The following is a 23,212-nucleotide window of genomic DNA, read 5'->3' as shown; positions in this document are numbered from 1 at the left end:
TACAAGAAAATAAACAAACAGGTATTTGCATTAAAGTCCATTATAGTGCATGCCTGTCTTGCTAATTTATGCAAAGCTGTCCACAATTTTTAAGGTTGTTTATATTTCTTCTGAAACCATTTTCAGCTCGTTGCCACCCTTGTATACTTTCATACAGGATGTCCATGACCGTGACATGCAACAACTTATGGATCCTATCATTTGCAAGTCCGCTGTTGTAAATCTATTTATTACTAAAATTCATCGTTTGTTTGTCCGTATATATGCGTGCATGTGCGTGCGTTTCGGAAACTCCGCCAAAACAGTACACGATAGCGCTACAATTTTTGATCCACCTTACTCACCATTGTCCTGCGATGTAAATGAATCAAGTTTCGTTCAGATTGATGGTATATTTTACAAGTTATTCACATTTTAAACTTTACAAAAAACACTTTTCAAACCACATTTCCACTTGCCCTGCCCAACAGCCGCATTCAACGTTACAATGATGTCACAATGGGATCCCAAATTAATTTTTTTTTTAATCGCAATGTTTTTTCTTGTGTACTTGCCTGGCCTCACAACGGGGACACAACGGCTCCACGGGTAAGTTTACTTCTATTTTACAAACGCCTCCACGGGTCCTGTCTTCAATTTATTAACTTTAATTTAATTTCTGCCGTCAACGGCACAACTTTGAACGCGGCAGTCCGGCATGCGCAGTTTGGTGGAATATTGTGTTGGGGGAGCGGGCCCAATGCATCTGCACTTGTATTTACTAAATATTTACTGATCTGTGATTGTGTAGAGAATATGCACCTATTTTCCCAATTGTTATAAAAGTATTACATTCTGTTGGCAAGAAGAAGCATGCGGCTGAAACCCACCTCTTATGATTCACCTTATTGACAGCATTAAGTATGTTGTACTTTTTTGATTAAAAAAGATGTTGTGGTAGCATGGACAAGAAATTGGCTCAGATTAGAAAAGTCATCTTTTGGATTGTAGGAAGCTATACAAAGATATTCCCCAAGGGTTTTTGCTAGAATGACTGCTTTCCAGATATGTAACAATGACTTGGACTTGGGGTGAACAGGGGACAATTACTTTTTTTTACAGCTAGCACAAAAATTGGAATATACCTGTATAGAAAGTCAGACAGAGTCAGGCTAGTGGAGTAGATGAATAACTGGTTGTTTGTCAGGTTGGAGGCCAGTGACGAGTGGGGTGCCACAGGGATCTGTGTTGGGTCCACTGTTGTTTGTCATGTACATCAATGATCTGGACGATGGTGTGGTAAATTGGATTAGTAAGTATGCAGATGATACTAAGATAGGAGGGGTTGCGGGTAATGAAGAAGAGTTTCAAAGTCTACAGAGAGATTTATGCCAGTTGGAAGAGTGGGCTGAAAGATGGCAGATGGAGTTTAATGCTGATAAGTGTGAGGTGCTACATCTTGGCAGGACAAATCAAAATAGGACGTACATGGTAAATGGTAGGGAATTGAAGAATGTAGGTGAACAGAGGGATCTGGGAATAACTGTGCACAGTTCCATGAAAGTGGAATCTCATGTAGATAGGGTGGTAAAGAAAGCTTTTGGTGTGCTGGCCTTTATAAATCAGAGCATTGAGTATAGAAGTTGGGACGTAATGTTAAAATTGTACAAGGCATTGGTGAGGCCAATTCTGGAGTATGGTGTACAATTTTGGTCGCCTAATTATAGGAAGGATGTCAACAAAATAGAGAGAGTACAGAGGAGATTTACTAGAATGTTGCCTGGGTTTCAGCAACTAAGTTACAGAGAAAGGTTGAACAAGTTAGGGCTTTATTCTTTGGAGCGCAGAAGGTTAAGGGGGGACTTGATAGAGGTTTTTAAAATGATGAGAGGGATAGACAGAGTTGACGTGGAAAAGCTTTTCCCACTGAGAGTAGGGAAGATTCAAACAAGGGGACATGACTTGAGAATTAAGGGACTGAAGTTTAGGGGTAACATGAGGGGGAACTTCTTTACTCAGAGAGTGGTAGCTGTGTGGAATGAGCTTCCAGTGAAGGTGGTGGAGGCAGGTTCGTTTTTATCATTTAAAAATAAATTGGATAGTTATATGGATGGGAAAGGAATGGAGGGTTATGGTCTGAGCGCAGGTATATGGGACTAGGGGAGACTATGTGTTCGGCACGGACTAGAGGGGTCGAGATGGCCTGTTTCCGTGCTGTAATTGTTATATGGTTATATTATATGGTTGGGGTGGCGTTGCTGGTTAGAGAGGAGATTAACGCAATAGAAAGGAAGGACATTAGCTTGGAGGATGTGGAATCAATATGGGTAGAGCTGCGAAACACTAAGGGGCAGAAAACACTAGTGGGAGTTGTGTACAGGCCACCTAACAGTAGTAGTGGAGTTGCGGATGGCATCAAACAGGAAATTAGAAATGCGTGCAACAAAGGTAAAACAGGTATAATGGGTGACTTCAATCTACATATAGATTGGGTGAATCAAATTGGCAGGGGTGCTGAGGAAGAGGATTTCTTGGAATGTATGCGGGATAGTTTTCCAAACCAACATGTAGAGGAACCAACGAGAGAGCAGGCTATTCTAGACTGGGTATTGAGTAATGAGGAAGGGTTAGTTAGCAGTCTTGTTGTGCGTGGCCCCTTGGGCAAGAGTGACCATAATCTGGTTGAGCTCTTCATTAGGATGGAGAGTGACATAATTAATTCAGAAACACGGGTTCCGAACTTAAAGAAAGGTAACTTTGTTGGTATGAGACATGAATTGGCCAAGATAGACTGGCAATTGATTCTTAAAGGGTTGATGGAGGATATGCAATGGAAGGCATTTAAAGGCTGCATGGATGAACTACAACAATTGATCATCCCAGTTTGGAAAAATAATAAATCAGGGAAGGTAGTGCACCCGTGGATAACAAGGGAAATCAGGGATAGTATCAAAACAAAAGATGAAGCGTACAAATTAGCCAGAAAAAGCAGCCTACCAGAGGACTGGGAGAAATTCAGGGTCCAGCAGAGGAGGACAAAGGGCTTAATTAGGAAAGGGAAAATCGATTATAAAAGAAAACTGTCAGGGAACATAAAAACTGACTGCAAAAGTTTTTTTAGATATGTGAAGAGAAAAAGATTAGTTAAAACAAATGTAGGTCCCTTGCAGTCAGAAACAGGTGAATTGGTCATGGGGAACAAGGACATTGCAGACCAATTGAATAACTTCTTTGGTTCTGTCTTCACTAAGGAAGACCTAATTAATCTGCCGGAAATAGCAGGGGACCGGGGGTCAAATGAGATGGAAGAACTGAGTGAAATCCAGGTTAGCCGGGAAGTGGTGTTAGGTAAATTGATTGGATTAAAGGCCGATATATCCCCAGGGCCAGATAGGCTGCATCCCAGAGTACTTAAGGAAGTAGCCCCAGAAATAGTGGATGCATTAGTGATAATTTTTCAAAACTCTTTAGATTCTGGAGTAGTTCCTGAGGATTAGAGGGTAGCTAATGTAACCCCACTTTTTAAAAAGGGAGGGAGAGAGAAAACGGGGAATTACAGACCAATTAGTCTAACCTCGGTAGTGGGGAAACTGCTAGAGTCAGTTATAAAGATGGGATAGCAGCACATTTGGAAAGTGGTGAAATCATTGGACAAATTCAGCATGGATTTATGAAAGGTAAATCATGTCTGACGAATCTCATAAAAATTTTCGAGGATGTAACTAGTAGAGTGGATAAGGGAGAACCAGTGGATGTGTTATATCTGGACTTTCAGAAGGCTTTCGACAAGGTCCCACATAAGAGATTAGTATACAAACTTAAAGCACACGGTATTGGGGGTTCAGTATTGATGTGGAAAGAGAACTGGCTGGCAGACAGGAAGCAAAGAGTAGGAGTTAACAGGTCCTTTTCAGAATGGCAGGAAGTGACTAGCGGGGTACCGCAAGGCTCAGTGCTGGGACCCCAGCTATTTACAATATATATTAATGATTTGGACGAGGGAATTGAATGCAACATCTCCAAGTTTGCGAATGACACGAAGTTGGGGGGCAGTGTTAGCTGTGAGGAGGATGATAGGAGGCTGCAAGATGACTTGCATAGGCTGGGTGAGTGGGCAAATGCATGGCAGATGCAGTATAATGTGGATAAATATGAGGTTATCCACTTTGGTGGCAAAAACGGGAAAGTAGACTATTACCTGAACGGCGGCCGATTAGGAAAAGGGGAGATGCAATGAGACCTGGGTGTCATGGTATACCAGTCATTGAAAGTAGGCATGTAGGTGCAGCAGGCAGTGAAGAACACGAATGGTATGTTAGCATTCATAGCAAAAGGATTTGAGTATAGGAGCAGGGAGGTTCTACTGCAGTTGTACAGGGTCTTGGTGAGACCACACCTGGAGTATTGCGTATAGTTTTGGTCTCCTAATCTGAGGAAGGACATTCTTGCCATAGAGGGAGTACAGAGAAGGTTCACCAGACTGATTCCTGAGATGTCAGGACTTTCATATGAAGAAAGACTTGATTGATTCGGCTTGTATTCGCTAGAATTTAGAAGATTGAGGGGGGATCATATAGAAACTCACAACATTCTTAAGGGGTTGGATGGGCTAGATGCAGGAAGATTGTTCCCGATTTTGGGGAAGTCCAGAACAAGGGGGTCACACTTTAAGGATAAAGGGGAAATCTTTTAGGACTGAGATGAGAAAAACATTTTTTACACAGAGAGTGGTGAATCTCTGGAATTCTCTGCCACAGAATGTAGTTGAGGACAGTTCATTGGCTATATTTAAGAGGGAGTTATATGTGGCCCTTGTGGCAGGTGCAGGATACTGAGTTGGATGATCAGCCATGATCATATTGAATGGCGGTGCAGACTCGAAGGGCCGAATGGCCTACTCCTGCACCTATTTTCTATGTTTCTATGTTAATAGGTTGATCCTAAAGGTTTTAGGAAAGCAGTTAATTCCATAAAATGAGGAACAGAATACAAATACAAATAATGGGTAGGACGGAACTGCAGATGCTGGTTTAAACCGAAGATAGACATAAAAAGCTGGAGTAACTCAGTGGGACAGATGGGATCTCTGGAGAAAAGTAATAGGTGACGTTCGGGTCGAGGCCTTCTTCTGAAGAAGTGTCTCGACCCGAAACGTCACCTATTCCTGCTGAGTTACTCCAGCTTTCTGTGTCTACAAATTCAAATTAATGGTGATGAACATTCAAAAACAATTACTTCAGACACAAAATGGAATGTTATTTTCAGTTTGGGTCACTGATTTTTAGAAGAACTAGTAAGAGTTTAAAACAATAGCAGACACATTTCCTTCCTACACATAATAAAGAAAGTCCTCTTTATTGCAAAAAATGAGATATAGGCATACAAAATAATCAGGCGTCTACACAAGTAAACAGAGACAAATAGTAAACATGAAAACACAGGAATTAGGGGCAGTGTGGGCTCTCTGGCCTTTCCATCATTCATCAAGATGTTGGCTAATCTAACAGCTCAATTTATATGCATCATTCTCTTAATTCCAAGAATAACCAGAAATTAACAATCCAAAGGCCATAGAGAATGCTAAAATTTGCCATGCTCTGTGAAAAAAACTCTCCTTTTCTCACTGCTAAATGATCTATCCCTTACTGGTGGCGGAGGTATGCGTTGGGGAGCACTTCGGGTCCAGTGATCACAATACCATTAGTTTCAATATAATTATGGAGAGGGTCAGAACTGGACCTAGGGTTGAGATTTTTGATTGGAGAAAGGCTAACTTTGATGAGATGCGAAATGATTTAAAAGGAGTGAACTGGGACATTTTGTTTTATGGGAAGGATGTAGAAGAGAAATGGAGGACATTTAAAGGGGAAATTTTAAGAGTACAGAATCTTTATGTTCCTGTTCGGTTGAAAGGAAACAGTAAAAATTGGAAAGAGCCCTGGTTTTCAAGGGAAATTGGACATCTTGTTCGGAAAAAGAGGAAGATCTACAATGATTATAGGCAGCATGAAGTAAATGAAGTGCTTGAGGAGTATAAGGAATGTAAAAAGAATCTTAAGAAAGAAATTAGAAAAGCTAAAAGAAGACATGAGGTTGCTTTGGCAAGTAAGGTGAAAGTAAATCCAAAGGGTTTCTACAGCTATATTAATAGCAAAAGAATAACGAGGGATAAAATTGGTCCATTGGAGAGACAGAGTGGACAGCTATCTGCAGAGCCAAAAGAGATGGGGGAGATATTGAACAATTTCTTTTCTTCGGTATTCACCAAGGAGAAGGATATTGAATTATGTGAGGTAAGGGAAACTAGTAGAGTAGCTAAGGATACTATCAGTTTCAAAGTAAAAGAAGTACTGACACTTTTGAAAAATATAAAAGTGGATAAGTCTCCAGGTCCTGACAGGATATTCCCTGGGACATTGAGGGAAGTTAGTTTAGAAATAGGCGGGGCTATGACAGAAATATTTCAAATGTCATTAGAAACGGGAATAGTCCCCGAGGATTGGCGTACTGCGCATGTTGTTCCATTGTTTAAAAAGGGTTCTAAGAGTAAACCTAGCAATTATAAGCCTGTTAGTTTGACTTCAGTGGTGGGCAAATTAATGGAAAAGATACTTAGAGATAATATATATAAGCATCTGGATAAACAGGGTCTGATTAGGAACAGTCAGCATGGATTTGTGCCTGGAAGGTCATGTTTGACTAATCTTCTAGACTTTTTTGAAGAGGTTACTAGGGAAATTGACGGGGAGTGGATGTTGTCTATATGGACTTTAGTAAGGCCTTAGACAAGGTTCCTCATGGAAGGTTGGTTAAGAAGGTTCAACTGTTGGGTATAAATGCAGGAGTAGCAAGATGGATTCAACAGTGGCTGAATGGGAGAAGCCAGAGGGTAATGGTGGATGGTTGTTTGTCGGGTTGGAGGCAGGTGACTAGTGGGGTGCCTCAGGGATCGGTGTTGGGTCCTTTGTTGTTTGTCATGTACATCAATGATCTGGATGAAGGTGTGGTAAATTGGATTAGTAAGTATGCAGATGATACCAAGATAGGGGGTGTTGTGGATAATGAAGAGGATTTCCAAAGTCTACAGAGTGATTTAGGCCATTTGGAAGAATGGGCTGAAAGATGGCAGATGGAGTTTAATGCTGATAAATGTGAGGTGCTACACCTTGGCAGGACAAATCAAAATAGGACGTACATGGTAAATGGTAGGGAATTGAAGAATACAGTTGAACGGAGGGATCTGGGAATAACCGTGCATAGTTCCTTGAAGGTGGAATCTCATATAGATAGGGTGGTAAAGAAAGCTTTTGGTATGCTAGCCTTTATAAATCAGAGCATTGAGTATAGAAGCTGGGATGTAATGTTAAAATTGTACAAGGCATTGGTGAGACCAAATCTGGAGTATGGTGTACAATTTTGGTCGCCCAATTATAGGAAGGATGTCAACAAAATAGAGAGAGTACAGAGGAAATTTACTAGAATGTTGCCTGGGTTTCAACAACTATGTTACAGAGAAAGGTTGAATATGTTAGGTCTTTATTCTCTGGAGCGCAGAAGGTTAAGGGGGGACTTGATAGAGGTCTTTAAAATGATGAGAGGGATAGACAGAGTTGATGTGGATCAGCTTTTCCCTTTGAGAATAGGGAAGATTCAAACAAGAGGACATGACTTCAGAATTAAGGGACAGAAGTTTAGGGGTAACATGAGGGGGAACTTCTTTACTCAGAGAGTGGTAGCGGTGTGGAATGAGCTTACATTGGAAGTGGTGGAGGCAGGTTCGTTGGTATCATTTAAAAATAAATTGGATAGGCATATGGATGAGAAGGGAATGGAGGGTTATGGTATGAATGCAGGCAGGTGGGACTAAGGGAAAAAAGTTGTTCAGCACGGACTTGTAGGGCTGAGATGGCCTGTTTCCGTGCTGTAATTGTTATATGGTTATATGTTACTCTGATTCCTAGATGGAATCAGTGCTGCCAGAGATACACCCTCTCTGCATCCCTCCTGTCAAGCTCTGTAAGAAGTTGTTAAATTTCAATAAAATCATCTCTCATTTTCCAAAACCTGAGAGAATAGAGGCATAATTTATTCAATTTCCATGGGCCCCACTCTCCAATCCCCTCAGTACCCCACAAGCCAGTCTGCCAAATTATTTACACTTTTTTGGTTTCTGTAATTTAAGTAATTCTTAATCCATGTAACAAACATCAACCCCAATTCCATGTGCCCCAAAGTTCCATTGATGGCAGGTTGAAGAATAAGGTAACACAGCATCTCCCGAGAAGCTGCCTGACTCTGAGTTGCTCCAGCATTTTGTGTCTTTTTAAGGTAACACAGATTCAAAATGATTGACAAAAGAAAAAAATGGCACATTGTTTTAAGGCAGCAAACAGTGAACTCCTGGAATGCAATGTTTGACGGGGTGGTGAAGCAAGATTCAAGCATGACTTTCCACAAGGAACTTGAAAGTGGCATGTGAGCTGGTCTCTAACTCCGCGCCTGTGCATTCAAATATGAAATTGAGAGACAAGCGAGAGTTGAAATGACAGGGGTTCAGCATTGGTATACCAAGGAGAGGTGCCCGATAAACACTGCTTCAGCCATTTGCCAACCACAGCTGGTAGAAATAGCAGTTGCATTAATTTGAATGGGATCACTACCCTTAAATACACGTTCATAGTTTACTTGAAGTACTTTAAGACATTTAAATTATTTGTTAAAGGTTTAAAATAGCTTTGAGACGTATTTGAGCTGTTTCCACATGTAACCTGCTCTGTATTGTGGGATGACTATAGGTAGGTATGTTGCAAAACTTACCTTCAGCGGCGCTGCAGTTCTGCCGCTGCCCGTGTGCGCGACTTTGGTGCCTTTGAGAGGGGGGCGGGTTTAAAACGCGATTTTCTCTAGGGTATTGAAATCGAGGTTGTTCAGCCTGCCTAGTTGCTGATGAAAAATCGCTGCGAGGTTCGTTCGCTGCAGCTATTTTTAAACTAAATTGGGTTATTTAATTGTATTAGTAGATTAAAAATCATCCTCTAAAGCCGCGAACGCCGACAACGGGACAGATCTCATGTAGGGGACAAGGCAAGGTAGGTTGTTTATTTTTACATTAAAAAGTGTTTCTTAAGATCCCTTTATACAAATTTTATGTTGCGAGTAGCTGACTTGGGGGCCCATTCAATCGCGCAGTATCTTTCATGCCGACATGGGCTTCAAATCCACCGCAATGGCAACGTTCCAAACCATCGCGTTCCAGAAAATCCCACTCGCAAGCTGATTTAAATGGCCATTCATTTACAGCAATTGAACACTAAATTCCTTCCATTTGGCCTATAAATTAATGTCAATGAGATTTAAAAATCATGTTTTATTGTGAATTATTGTGTGAATGTTCTTTGGACAATTAGGCTATTTAAAAATGTTAATCTTTCCTTAAGAAATGGATAGATGTTTAGATCTAGTAATTGAATTTTGGAATTAGCTACAATTGGGTAACTAACTAATTATATGCTTTAATTTCAGGTCATTTAAGTAAGATTATGTTATATTTGTTTCAGAATGCTTCAATCTACGATAACTGAAAATTTCATTCAGTTCTCTTAATTTTTAAGAAGGTTATGGGCTTTTGACTGTCCACGATCACAGCTTTTTGGTTATGTCCATAGAAAATCAATAGGGAACAAGATGCTAATTTCCGAGTATGAAAATGGCCATAACTTTTTTAATATTGAAGATATGAAAGTGAATTAGGTGTCAAATTAAACTTCTTTTTATGATTTATCTGATGGGATAAATTGCAGACTTGATTTTTAAAATCTCAAAATTTTGTAACATTGCTACTATAGGGTATGGAAGGTTTGGCTCTCTGTAACAGACAACACGGAATGGCTCTCTATAACCGACAACACAGTCTGAAGAAGGGTCTCGACCCAAAACATTGCCTATTTCCTTCACTCTATAGATGCTGCCTCACCCGCTGAGTTTCTCCAGCATTTTTGTCTACACAGAATGTACAAGCATATTTTGCCCAAAGTAGGGGAATCAAAAACCCAGAGAACATAGGTTTAAGATGAGAGAAGCAAGATTTAATTGGAACCTGAGGGGCAACTTTTTCACACAGAGGGGGCTGGGTTTATGGAATAAGTTGCCCAAGAGGTAGTTGAGGCAGATTCTATAACAGCATTTGAAAGGCATTTCGTTAGGTAAGGCTTTGCATAGGAAAGGGCTTAGAAGGATTATGGACTAAACACGGGCCGACGGGATTAGTGTAGTTGACGTGGACAAGTTGGGCTGTCGGACCTATTTCCATGCTGTATGGGTCTATGCCAACTGTGAGAGTGCTGCCACTGTAAGCAGAGTTTAGGCAGTGAGCCACACCACCTAATTCCATTGTTCAATACCCATGGCAAAGTGATGCCATTCTACAGATGCACTACAGAAAGTATCCAGAGGGGATGCATCTCAGCCTGGGTTGGTAACTGCTCTGTTCTTGACTGCCTGAACGTATAGACAGTAGAGAACACGGTACCACATCCTCCTACTTACCCTTGGACCATGACCCCACTGACGAGCACCAGGCCACCATCTCTAGCACCATCACCGACTTCATCAACTCCCACGCCCTGCCCGACCGAGCCTCCAACCTTATCGTTCCCCGGCCCTGCACGGCCCGATTTTACCTTCTCCCCAAAATCCACAAATCTGGCTGTCCCGGTAGAACCATTGTCTCTGCCTGTTCGTGCCCCACCAAACTCATCTCCACATACCTTGACTCCATCCTATCCCTCTTGGTTAAATCCCTTCCCACCTATGTTCAAGACACCTCAGACACTCTCCGCCGCATCCGCGCATTCCATTCTCTAGGCCCTCACCCCCTCATCTTCACCATGGACGTCCAGTCACTCTACACCTCCCTCCCCCACCAGGATGGTCTCAAAGCCCTCCGGTTCTTCCTCGAGCAGAGAAGCAACCTATACCCAGCCACTGACACTCTCCTCCGCTTAGCGGAGCTGGTCCTTAACCTCAATAACTTCATGTTTGACTTCTCCCATTTCCTCCAAATACAAGGCGTAGCTATGGGCACACGCATGGGCCCCAGCTACACCTGCCTCTTTGTCGGGTACGTCAAACAATCCTTGTTCAAAACGTACCAGGGCCCCATCCCCGACCTCTACCTCCGTTACATTGACGACTGCTTTGGTGCCACCTCCTGCACCCACACACAACTGACTGACTTCATCCACTTCACCACCAATTTCCAACCGGCACTCAAATACACTTGGACTATTTCCGACACTTCCCTACCATTCCTTGACCTCACTATCTCCATCGCAGGTGATAGACTTCTGACCGACATCCACTATAAACCCACCGACTCCCATGGCTATCTGGACTACACTTCTTCCCACCCTGCTTCCTGTAAAGACTCCATCCCCTACTCCCAATTCCCCCGTCTACGCCGCATCTGCTCCCAGGATGAGGCGTTCCACACCAGGGCATCTGAAATGTCCTCATTCTTCAGGGAACGGGGGTTCCCCTCCTCCACCATAGATGAGGCTCGCACCAGGGTCTCTTCCATGCCCCGCAACACGTCTCTCTCTCCCCATCCCCGCACTCGCAACAAGGGCAGAGTTCCCCTAGTCCTCACGTTTCACCCCAACAGCCGCCACATACAACAGGTAATCCTCCGTCAGCTTCGCCACCTCCAACGTGACCCCACCACTCGCCACATTTTCCCATCTTCCCCCATGTCTGCCTTCCGCAAAGACCGCTCCCTCCGCAACTCCCTTGTCAATTCTTCCCTTCCCTCCCGCACCACCCCCTCCCCGGGCACTTTCCGTTGTAACCGCAAGATATGCAACACCAGTCCCTTTACCTCCCCCCTCGACTCCATTCACGGACCCAAGCAGTCGTTCCAGGTGCGACAGAGGTTCACCTGTATCTCCTCCAACCTCATCTACTGCATCCGCTGCTCTAGATGTCAGCTGATCTACATCGGTGAGACTAAGCGGAGGTTGGGCGATCTTTTCGCCGAACACCTCCGCTCGGTCCGCAAGAACCTACATGACCTCCCGGTGGCTCAGCACTTCAACTCCCCCTCCCACTCCCCAGATGACCTCTCTGTCCTGGGTCTCCTCCATGGCCAGAGTGAGCAACACCGGAAATTGGAGGAACAGCACCTCATATTCCGCTTGGGGAGTCTGCATCCTGCGGGCATGAACAATGACTTCTCCCAATTTTGTTAGTCTCCTCCCCCTCTTCAGCCCTCGGGCTGTCTCCGCCCATCCCTCAGCCCCCGGGCTCCTCCTCCTCCTTTTTCCTTCCTTCTCCCCGCCACCCCCTATCAGTCTGAAGAAGGGTTTCGGCCCAAAACGTTGCCTATTTCCTTCGCTCCGTAGATGCTGCTGCACCCGCTGAGTTTTTCCAGCATTTTTGTGTACCTACGATACATCACAAGCTTGCCACTTCCTTTCATCCAATCCATCTTCATGGTGCTTTTATAGACACAAGACACTAGAGTAATGCAGCAGGACAGGCAGCATCTGTGCAGAGAAGGAATGGGTGACGTTTTGATCGAGACCCTTCTTCAGATTGGTTAGGGATAAGGGAAACGAGAGATATAGATGGTGATGTGGAGAGATAAGGAACAATGAATGAAAGATATGCAAAAAAGTAACAATGATAAAGGAAAGTCCATTGTAAGCTGTTCGTAGGGTGAAAACGAGAAGCTAATGCGACTTGGGTGGGGGAAGGATAGAGAGAGAGGGGATGCCGGGGCAATCTGAAGTGAGAGAAATCAATATTCATTCTACTGGGCTGTAAGCTGCCCAAACGAAATATGAGATGCTGTTCCTCCAATTTGCATTTAGCCTCACTCTGACAATGGAGAGGACTGAGGGCAGAAAGGTAATGTGTAGGAATTTGAAGGAGAATTAAAGGGTCCAGCAACCGGGTGATCAGGTTGGATCAAGATTCAAGAGAGTATATTGTCATGTGTCCCAGATAGGACAATGAAATTCTTGCTTTGCTTCAGCACAACAGAATATAGTAGGCATGAATACAGAACAGATCAGTGTGTTCATATCTATATTACTAAAAGTCTGTTCTTGACCGGTTTTGGCCATCTGTGCTGCGATTTCCGAGAGAACGCCGCCACCTACGGCCGTCATTTTTGGCCACCTCGCTCAGAGCCCCCCTCTGCCGCATGTGTGCCGAGGATTTTTCCAGTCGATGAAAAATGACAGAGATATTAATGATTTTACAAAATTCCCCATTCTCTCTGCTGCCCCGCTGGCGGCAGGGGGGATGAACTATAAAACCAGGAAGTGGTGTGCCTCAATTAGTCTGCAAGCTGGAGGAAGGCAGAGGGTCACGTTTCTCTGAGCTGTGAATAACACTGAACACATGTCCACACAACTGTAAGTACCCTTAATGTGGTTTGAAAATGAAAATATGGTTAAAGTAAAAAAGCACTGCCTGCAAATGGTTGTTTGGGGGGGTTTGGGTTGAAATAAAAAGGCACTCTCTCTCCCCCCCTCCCCTCTCCCCCCCCCCTCTCCTCTCCCCCTCTCCTCTCCTCCCCCTCCTCTCCCCCCTCTCCTCTCCACGCCCCTCTCTCTTTCTCCCCTCTTTTTCTCCCACTCCTCCCCTCCCCCACTGTCCCTCCCCTAAACCCCCCTCTCCTCCACACCCCTACCCCCTTCCCTCCACCTTCCCTGCTCCCCACCTCTCCCCCTCCCCTCACCTCTCCCCCTCCCCTTTCCCCTCCCCTCTCCCCCCCTCCCCTCACCTCTCCCCCCCTCTCTCTCACCTTCTCTCTCTCCTCCCCTCCACCCCCACCTTTCCCCTCTCACCCCCCCTCCCTCTTCTCCTCCTCGCTACCCCCTCTCCCTCTTGCCCCTCTCTCTGTGTCTCTGCCCCTTCTCTCTCTGCCCTCACTCTCTACCCCCCCCCTCCCCCTCTCTAGATGTGACTGCAAGTTGGGGGCTATGCGTCAGTAGATAGGGTGGTTATGGGGTAAAAGGAGCAAATTAATAATATTAATATATTAATATCAAGGGGGGTAATTAGCGCGAGTGCGGGGGGGGGGGGGGGGATAGTTAGTGTGTGTGACGCTGCATGCCGCCTCCCCCCCCCACAACCGCACATTGGGGGAACAGACCCAACGGGTCTGCACTTGGTCTAGTACCATTATATAAATATATATACACATGAATAAATAAAACAGATAAAGTGCAAATAAACAGATAATGGGCTATTAATGTTCAGAGTTTTGTTTGAGTTGAGTTTAATTGCCTGATGGCTGTGGGGAAGTAGCTATTCCTGAATCTGGACCTTGCAGTCTTCAGGCTCCTGTACCTTCTATCTGAAGGTAGCAGGAAGATGAGTGTGTGGCCAGGATGGTGTGGGTCCTTGATGATGCTGCCAGCCTTTTTGAGGCAGCGACTGCGATAGATCTCCTCGATGGAAGGTAGGTCAGAGCTGTTGATGGATTGGGCAGTGTTTACTACTTTTTGTAGTCTTTTCTGCTCCTGGGCGCTTAAGTTGTCGAACCAAGCCACGATGCAACCGGTCAGCATGCTCTTTACTGTGCACCTGCAGACGTTAGAGAGTCCTACTTGAAATACCGACTCTTCGTAAACTTCTCAGGAAGTAGAGGCGCTGATGTGCTTTCTTTATAATTGCATCAGTGTTCTCGGACCAGGAGAGATCTTCTGAGATGTGCACGCCCAGGAATTTGAAGCTCTTGACCCTTTCCACCATCGACCCGTTGATATAAACGGGACTGTGGGTCCCCATCCTACCTCTTCCAAAGTCCACAATCAGTTCCTTGGTTTTGCTGGTGGTGAGGGCCAGGTTATTGTGCTGGCACCATTTGGTCAGTCGGTCGATCTCTCTTCTATATTCTGACTCGTCCTCATCAGTGATACGTCCCACAACAGTGGTGTCGTCAGCGAACTTGATGATGGAGTTCGCACTATGACCAGCTACGCAGTCATGAGTATAGAGTGAGTACAGCAGGGGGCTGAGCACGCAGCCTTGAGGTGCTCCCGTGCTGATTGTTATCGAGGCTGATTCCTTTCCACCAATTTGAACAGTCTGTGGTCTGTGAATGAGGAAGTCGAGGATCCAATTGCATAGTGATCCGCAGAGACCCAGTTCTGCGAGTTTGGTAACCAGCTTGGAGGGGATGATTTGATTAAATGCTGAGCTGTAATCAATGAATAACAGCCTGACATATGAGTTTTTGTTATCCAAGTGGTCCAGAGCCGAGTTGAGAGCCAGCGAGATCGCATCCACCGTTGATCTGTTATGGCGGTAGGCGAACTGCAGTGGGTCCAGATTTTTGTCGAAGTAGGAGTTGATTTGCGCCATGATCAACCTCTCAAAGCACTTCATCACCACCGACGTTAGTGCCACTGGTCGATAGTCATTGAGGCACGTCATCTTGCTCTTCTTGGGCACCGGTATAATTGATGCCCTTTTAAAGCAGGTGGGAACCTCAGACCTCAGACGTGAGAGGTTGCAAATGTCCGTAAAAACTCCAGCCAGTTAGTCCGCACAGGTTTTAGAACGCGACCGGGTATACCATCAGGTCCAGGCGCTTTTCGAGGGTTCACCCCTCTGAAGGATTTTCTGACGTCGGCCTCTGTGACTGTGACTAAAATACAATCGCCGCGAATGGAGGCTCGAGAAGGTACATCAGTGTTCTCCCTATCAAACCATGCGTAAAACGCATTGAGCTCCTCAGGGAGTGATGCCGCGCCGACATTCGAGCTACCTCCTGATTTCGCCTTGTAGGAGGTGATTGCATTCAGGCCCCGCCATAGCTGACGAACATTTGTCTCATCCTCCAGCTTGGAGCAGGAGTCCCTTTTGGCTTTTTTGGGTTGAGTGTGTTGAGCAAAGGTGTTCCACGAAGCGATCGCCCAGTCTGCGTTTGGTCTCGCCGATGTATAAAAGTTAACATCTTGAACAACGGATACAGCAGATGAAGTTGGAGTAAGTGCAATGCTTTGCATCAGGAAGGCTGGAAGTATCGTCAAGAATGCTTGTTATCCTGGCCTTTCCCGTTTCTCTATTCTACCTTCTGGGAGAAGATAAAGGACCTTGAAAGCTTGGACATCCTGACTTGAAAACAGCTTCTTTGACTCAACCATCAGACTCTTGACCAATCACCTTCTTCACACCTTTGTTCCCCTCCGCCTCCATCTCCACGAGTTCCGGGTCCGCCATGACATAGAGCTCTTCTTCCGTCGCCACCGCCTCTGAGCCTTTTTCAATGGGAAGGAGTCCTCACCACCCAGTGATGACACCCTTCTCCCGTCTACACCAGACCCCCCGTCCTCTTGGACTCCCTCAGATGGCCCTCTACCCTCTTTAGACATTTTTGTTTCCAACTGACGACGGGACATCAACCGTCTCAATTTTTCCACTCCCCTTACTTATTCAAACCTCTCCCCCCCCTGTATGTACAGCCTTCGGCTCACTCTGCAACAACCCCGACTTGATAATCGAACCCCCCGAAAAGGGAGGTGTCGTGGTAGTCTGGCGCGCTGACCTCTACCAGGCTGAGGCCAGGCGACAACTCTCAGACACCTCCTCTTACTTATCCTTGGACCATGACCCCACAGACGAGCACCAGACCTTACCGTTTCTGATTGCATTACTTCCGGTTCGCTGCCCTCCAAAGTCTTATCGTTCCCCAGCCCCATACGCCCAATTTTATCTTCTCCCCAAATGCACAAATAGAACAACAAGCAGACCCATTGTTTCTGCTTGTTCATGCCCCACTGAATTAATTTCCACATAGCTCGACTCCATTCTATCCCCCCGGTCCAATCCCTCCCGACCTATGTCCAAGGCACCTCACACGGCCCTCGTCTATTCAGCGACTTCTGTTTTCCAGGCCCCCACTCCTTCATCTTTACTGTGGATGTCCATAAACACCTCCATCCCCCACCAGGAAGGTCTTAAAACCCTCCGCTTCTTCCTCGACCGCAGAACCAGCTAATTTCCATCCACTAACATTCTCCCCTGCCTAGCAGAGCTCCTTCCACTTCCTCCAAGTCCAAGGCGTAGCTATGGGCACTCGCATGGGCCCCAGCTGTGCCTGCCTCTTTGTAGGGCACATTGAACAATCCCTGTTCCAGGCGTACACTGGCCCTATTCACGGACTCTACCTCTGCTACATTGACAACTACATCGGTGCTACCTCATGCACCCATGCAGAACTGACTGACTTCATCAACTTCACGACTAATTTCCATTATGCACTCAAATTCACTTGGACAATCTCCGACATCTCCCTACCGTTTCTAGATCTCACCGTCTCCATCACAGGAGACATAATTTAACTGATTGACATCTACTGATTGACATTGTAACCTACTGAATCCCATAGCTATCTAGACTACACTTCTTCTCATCCTGCTTCCTGTAAAGACTCTATCCCCTACTCCAAATTCCTCCGTCTACGCCGCATCTGCGCCCAGGATGAGGTTTTCCACACTAGATCATCGGAGATGTCCTCATTCTTTAGGGAACGGGGGTTCCCCTCTTCCATTAGAAATGAGGGTCTCACTAGGGTCTCCTCGATATCCCGCTGCTCCGCTCTTGCTCCCCCTCCCCCCATTCGTAACAATGACAGAGTCCCCCTTGTCCTCACTATCCACCCCATCAGCCGTCGCATACAGCATATAATCCTCATTTTCACCACCTCAAAACAGGATCTCACTACTGGCCACATAGAAACATAGAAAATAGGTGCAGGAGTAGGCCATTCGGCCCTTCGAGCCTGCACCGCCATTCAATATGATCATGGCTGATCATCCAACTCAGTATCCTGTACCTGCCTTCTCTCCATACCCCCTGATCCCTTTAGCCACAAGGGCCACATCTAACTCCCTCTTAAATATAGCCAATGAACTGGCCTCAACTACCTTCTGTGGCAGAGAGTTCCAGAGATCACCACTCTCTGTGTGAAAAATGTTTTTCTCATCTCGGTCCTAAAGGATTTCCCCTTTATCCTTAAACTGTGACCCCTTGTCCTGGAATTTCCCAACATCGGGAACAATCTTCCTGCATCCAGCCTGTCCAACCCCCATCTTCCCATCTTCATCCCTTTCTGCTTTCCGCAGAGACCGTTCCCTCCGCAACTCCCTGGTTAACTCGTCCCTTTCCACAGAATCCACCCCCTCCCCAGGTACTTTCCCCTGCAACCGCAGGAGATGCACACCTGTCCCTTTACCCCCTCTCTCGACTCCATCCAAGGACTCTGACAGTCTTTTCAGGTGAGGCAGAGGTTCACTTGCACCTCCTGCAACCTCATTTACTGTATCCGCTGTTCCAGGTGACAACTCCTGAACATTAGCAAGACCAAGCGCAGGTTCGGTGATTGTTTCGCTGAACACCTCCGCGCTGTCCGCCTTAACCTACCTGATCTCCGGTTGCTCAGCCCTTTAACTCTCCCTCCCATTCTCAATCTGACCTTTCTGTCCTGCATTGTCAGTGTGAGGCCCAGCGCAAATTGGAGGAACAGCACCTCATACAGTGCCCTCCACAATGTTTGGGACAAAGACCCATCATTTATTTATTTGCCCTGTACTCCACAATTTGAGAATTGTAATAGAAAAAAATCACATATGGTTGAAGTGCACATTGTCAGATTTAAAAAAAGGCGATTTTTATACATTTTGGTTTCACCATGTTGAAATTACAGCAGTGTTTATACATAGTCCCCCCCATTTCAGGCCATAATAATGTTTGCTACACAGCAATATCATGTAAATGAAAGTAATCATGCTTAGTATTTTGTTGCATATCCTTTGCATGAAATGACTGCTTGAAGTCTGCGATTCATGGACATCACCAGTTGTTGGGTGTCTTCTCTGGTGATGCTCTGCCAGACCTATATTGCAGCAATCTTTAGCTTATGCTTGTTTTGGGGGTTAGTCCTCTTCCGTTTTCACTTCAGCATATAAAAGGCATGCTCAATTGGGTTCAGATCGGGTGATTGACTTCAAGAATTAACTTTGAAAGACTCCTTTGTTGTTTCAGCACTATGTTTGGGATCATTGTCTTACTGTAGAATGAACCGACGGCCAATGAGTTTTGTGGCATTTGTTTGAACTTGAGCAGATAGGATGTGTCTATACACTTCATAATTCATTATGCTACTATCATCAGCAGTTGTATCATCAATTAAGTTAAGTGAGCCAGTACCTTCAGCAGCCATACTAGCCCAGGTTATAACACCCCCACCACCGTGTTTTGTAGATGAGGTGGTATGCTTTGGATCTTGGGCAGTTCCTTCTCTCCTCCATACTTTGCTCTTGCCATAACTCTGATATAAGTTAATCTTCGTATCATCTGTCCACACGACCTTTTTCCAGAACTGTGGTTCCTCTTTTAAGTACTTCTTGGCAAACTGTAACCTGGCCATCCTATTTTTGCGGCTAACGAGTGGTTTGCATCTTGCAGTGTAGCTTCTGTATTTCTGTTCATGAAGTCTTCTGCGGACAGTGATCATTACTCCTGAAGAGTGTTTCTGATCTGTCGGACAGGTGTTTGGGGATGTTTCTTTATTATAGAGAGACCTTTTCCGTCATCAGCTGTGGAGGTCTTCCTTGGCCTACCAGTCCCTTTGCGATTAGTAAGCTCTTAGTGCTCTCTTTCTTCTTAATGATGTTCCAAACAGTTGATTTTGGTAAGTCTAAGGTTTGGCTGATGTGTCTAACATTCATGTGTCTAATTCTTGTTTCTCAGTCTCATAATGGCTTCTTTGACTTTCATTGGCACAACTTTGGTCCTCATAGAAACATAGACATTAGGTGCAGGAGTAGGCCATTCGGCCCTTCGTGCCTGCACCGCCATTCAATATGATCATGGCTGATCACCCAACTCAGTATCCAGTACCTGCCTTCTCTCCATACCCCCTGATCCCTTTAGCCACAAGGGCCACATCTAACTCCCTCTTAAATATAGCCAATGAACTGGCCTCAACTACCTTCTGTGGCAGAGAATTCCAGAGATTCACCACTCTCTGTGTGAAAAATGTTTTTCTCATCTCGGTCCTAAAAGATTTCCCCCTTATCCTTAAACTGTGACCCCTTGTTCTGGACTTCCCCAACATCCCAATCTTCCTGCATCTAGCCTGTCCAACCCCTTAAGAATTTTGTAAGTTTCTATAAGATCCCGTCCCCCCTCAATCTTCTAAATTCTAGCGAGTACAAGCCGAGTCTATCCAGTCTTTCTTCATATGAAAGTCCTTACATCCCAGGAATCAGTCTGGTGAACATTCTCCGACATGCAAGAATGTCTTTCCTCAGATTAGGAGACCAAAACTATACGCAATACTCCAGGTGTGGTCTCACCAAGACCCTGTACAACTGCAGTAGAACCTACCTGCTCCTATACTCAAATCCTTTTGCTATGAATGCTAACATACCATTCGCTTTCTTCACTGCCTGCTGCACCTGCATGCCTACTTTCAATGACTGGCGTACCATGACACCCAGGTCTCGTTGCATCTCCCCTTTTCCTAATCGGCCACCATTCAGATAAAAGTCTACTTTCCTGTTTTTGCCACCAAAGTGGATAACCTCACATTTATCCACATTATACTGCATCTGCCATGCATTTGCCCACTCACCCAGCCTATCCAAGTCACCTTGCAGCCTCCTAACATCCTCCTCACAGCTAATACTGCTCCCCAGCTTCGTGTCATCCGCCAACTTGGAGATGTTGCATTCAATTCCCTCGTCCAAATCATTAATATATATTGTAAATAGCTGGGGTCCCAGCACTGAGCCTTGCGGTACCCCACTAGTCTGGGGCTACTTCCTCAAGTACTCTGGGATGAAGCCTATCTGGCCCTGGGGATTTATCGGCCTTTAATCCATTCAATTTACCTTACACCACTTCCCGGCTAATCTGGATTTCACTCAGTTCCTTCATCTCATTTGACCCCCGGTCCCCTGCTATTTCCGGCAGATTATTTATGTCTTCCTTAGTGAAGACAGAACCAAAGTAGTTATTCAATTGGTCTGCCATCTCCTTGTTCCCCATGATCAATTCACCTGTTTCTGACTGCAAGGGACCTACATTTGTTTTAACTAATCTTTTTCTCTTCACATATCTATAAAAACTTTTGCAGTCAGTTTTTATGTTCCCTGCCAGTTTTCTTTCATAATCTTTTTTCCCTTTCCTAATTAAGCCCTTTGTCCTCCTCTGCTGGATTCTGAATTTCTCCCAGTCGTCTGGTAGGCTGCTTTTTCTGGCTAATTTAACCATATAACCATATAACCATATAACAATTACAGCACGGAAACAGGCCATCTCGACCCCTCTAGTCCGTGCCGAACACATAGTCTCCCCTAGTCCCATATACCTGCGCTCAGACCATAACCCTCCATTCCTTTCCCATCCATATAACTATCCAATTTATTTTTAAATGATAAAAACGAACCTGCCTCCACCACCTTCACTGGAAGCTCATTCCACAGAGCTACCACTCTCTGCGTAAAGAAGTTCCCCCTCATGTTACCCCTAAACTTCAGTCCCTTAATTCTCAAGTCATGTCCCCTTGTTTGAATCTTCCCTACTCTCAGTGGGAAAAGCTTTTCCACGTCAACTCTGTCTATCCCTCTCATCATTTTAAAAACCTCTATCAAGTCCCCCCTTAACCTTCTGCGCTCCAAAGAATAAAGCCCTAACTTGTTCAACCTTTCTCTGTAACTTAGTTGCTGAAACCCAGGCAACATTCTAGTAAATCTCCTCTGTACTCTCTCTATTTTGTTGACATCCTTCCTATAATTAGGCGACCAAAATTGTACACCATACTCCAGAATTGGCCTCACCAATGCCTTGTACAATTTTAACATTACATCCCAACTTCTATACTCAATGCTCTGATTTATAAAGGCCAGCACACCAAAAGCTTTCTTTACCACCCTATCTACATGAGATTCCACTTTCATGGAACTGTGCACAGTTATTCCCAGATCCCTCTGTTCACCTACATTCTTCAATTCCCTACCATTTACCATGTACGTCCTATTTTGATTTGTCCTGCCAAGATGTAGCACCTCACACTTATCAGCATTAAACTCCATCTGCCTTCTTTCAGCCCACTCTTCCAACTGGCATAAATCGCTCTGTAGACTTTGAAACTCTTCTTCATTACCCGCAACCCCACCTATCTTAGTATCATCTGCATACTTACTAATCCAATTTACCACACCATCGTCCAGATCATTGATGTACATGACAAACAACAGTGGACCCAACACAGATCCCTGTGGCACCCCACTCGTCACTGGCCTCCAACCTGACAAACAACCATCCACCATTACTCTCTGGCATCTCCCATTCAGCCACTGTTGAATCCATCTTGCTACTCCACCATTAATACCCAACCATTGAACCTTCTTAACCAACCTTCCTTGAGGAACCTTGTCAAAGGCCTTCCTGAAGTCCATATACACAACATCCACTGCTTTACCCTCATCAATTTCCCGAGTAACATCTTCAAAAAATTCAAGAAGATTAGTTAAACATGACCTTCCAGGCACAAATCCATGTTGACTGTTCCTAATCAGACCCTGTTTATCCAGATGCTTATATATATTATCTCTAAGTATTCTTTCCATTAATTTGCCCACCACTGACGTCAAACTAATAGGTCTATAATTGCTAGGTTTACTCTTAGACCCCTTTTTAAACAATGGAACAACATGCGCAGTACGCCAATCCTCCGGCACTATTCCCGTTTCTAATGACATTTGAAATATTTCTGCCATAGCCCCTTTTATTTCTACACTAACTTCCCTCAATGTCCTAGGGAATATCCTGTCCGGACCTGGAGACTTATCCACTTTTATATTTCTCAAAAGTGTCAGTACTTCCTCTTCTTTGATCCTCATAGTTTCCATAGCTACTCTACTTGTTTCCCTTACCTCACATAATTCAATATCCTTTTCCTTGGTGAATACCGATGAAAATAAACTTTGTATGCTTCATCTTTTGTTTTGATACTTTCCCTGATTTCCCTTGTTATCCACGGATGCACTACCTTCCCTGATGTATTATTTTGTTGATAAACAACAATAAAAGTTTCCAAATGTGATGGAAAGACTGGAGGAACGGCTAGGTGCCGAGAGCTCTGCATTAAGGAGGCAATTAAACACACCTGAGCAATTACAAACACCTATCATGCCATGTGTCCCAAACA

General features: G+C 44.9%; 1 protein-coding gene and 1 long non-coding RNA gene across 2 annotated transcripts in view; one reads left to right on the top strand and one right to left on the bottom strand.

Annotated features, from left to right (window-relative positions):
- LOC116990665 (protein kinase C zeta type-like) overlaps nucleotides 1-23,212 on the bottom strand; it is a 288,589-nt gene that overhangs the window by 103,223 nt on the left and 162,154 nt on the right. The window lies entirely within an intron of this gene.
- Nucleotides 7-16,914, top strand: LOC116990495. The gene is made up of 4 exons (XR_004416562.1): nucleotides 7-21; nucleotides 2,411-2,416; nucleotides 10,445-10,449; nucleotides 16,741-16,914. It is a non-coding gene; the product is annotated as an uncharacterized LOC116990495 (long non-coding RNA).

The sequence above is a fragment of the Amblyraja radiata genome, chromosome 31 (assembly GCF_010909765.2).
Source record: "Amblyraja radiata isolate CabotCenter1 chromosome 31, sAmbRad1.1.pri, whole genome shotgun sequence".
Lineage (NCBI taxonomy): Eukaryota > Metazoa > Chordata > Chondrichthyes > Rajiformes > Rajidae > Amblyraja > Amblyraja radiata.
Note: the sequence above shows the minus strand (reverse complement) of the source record. Positions and strands in the feature narration are given on the sequence as shown.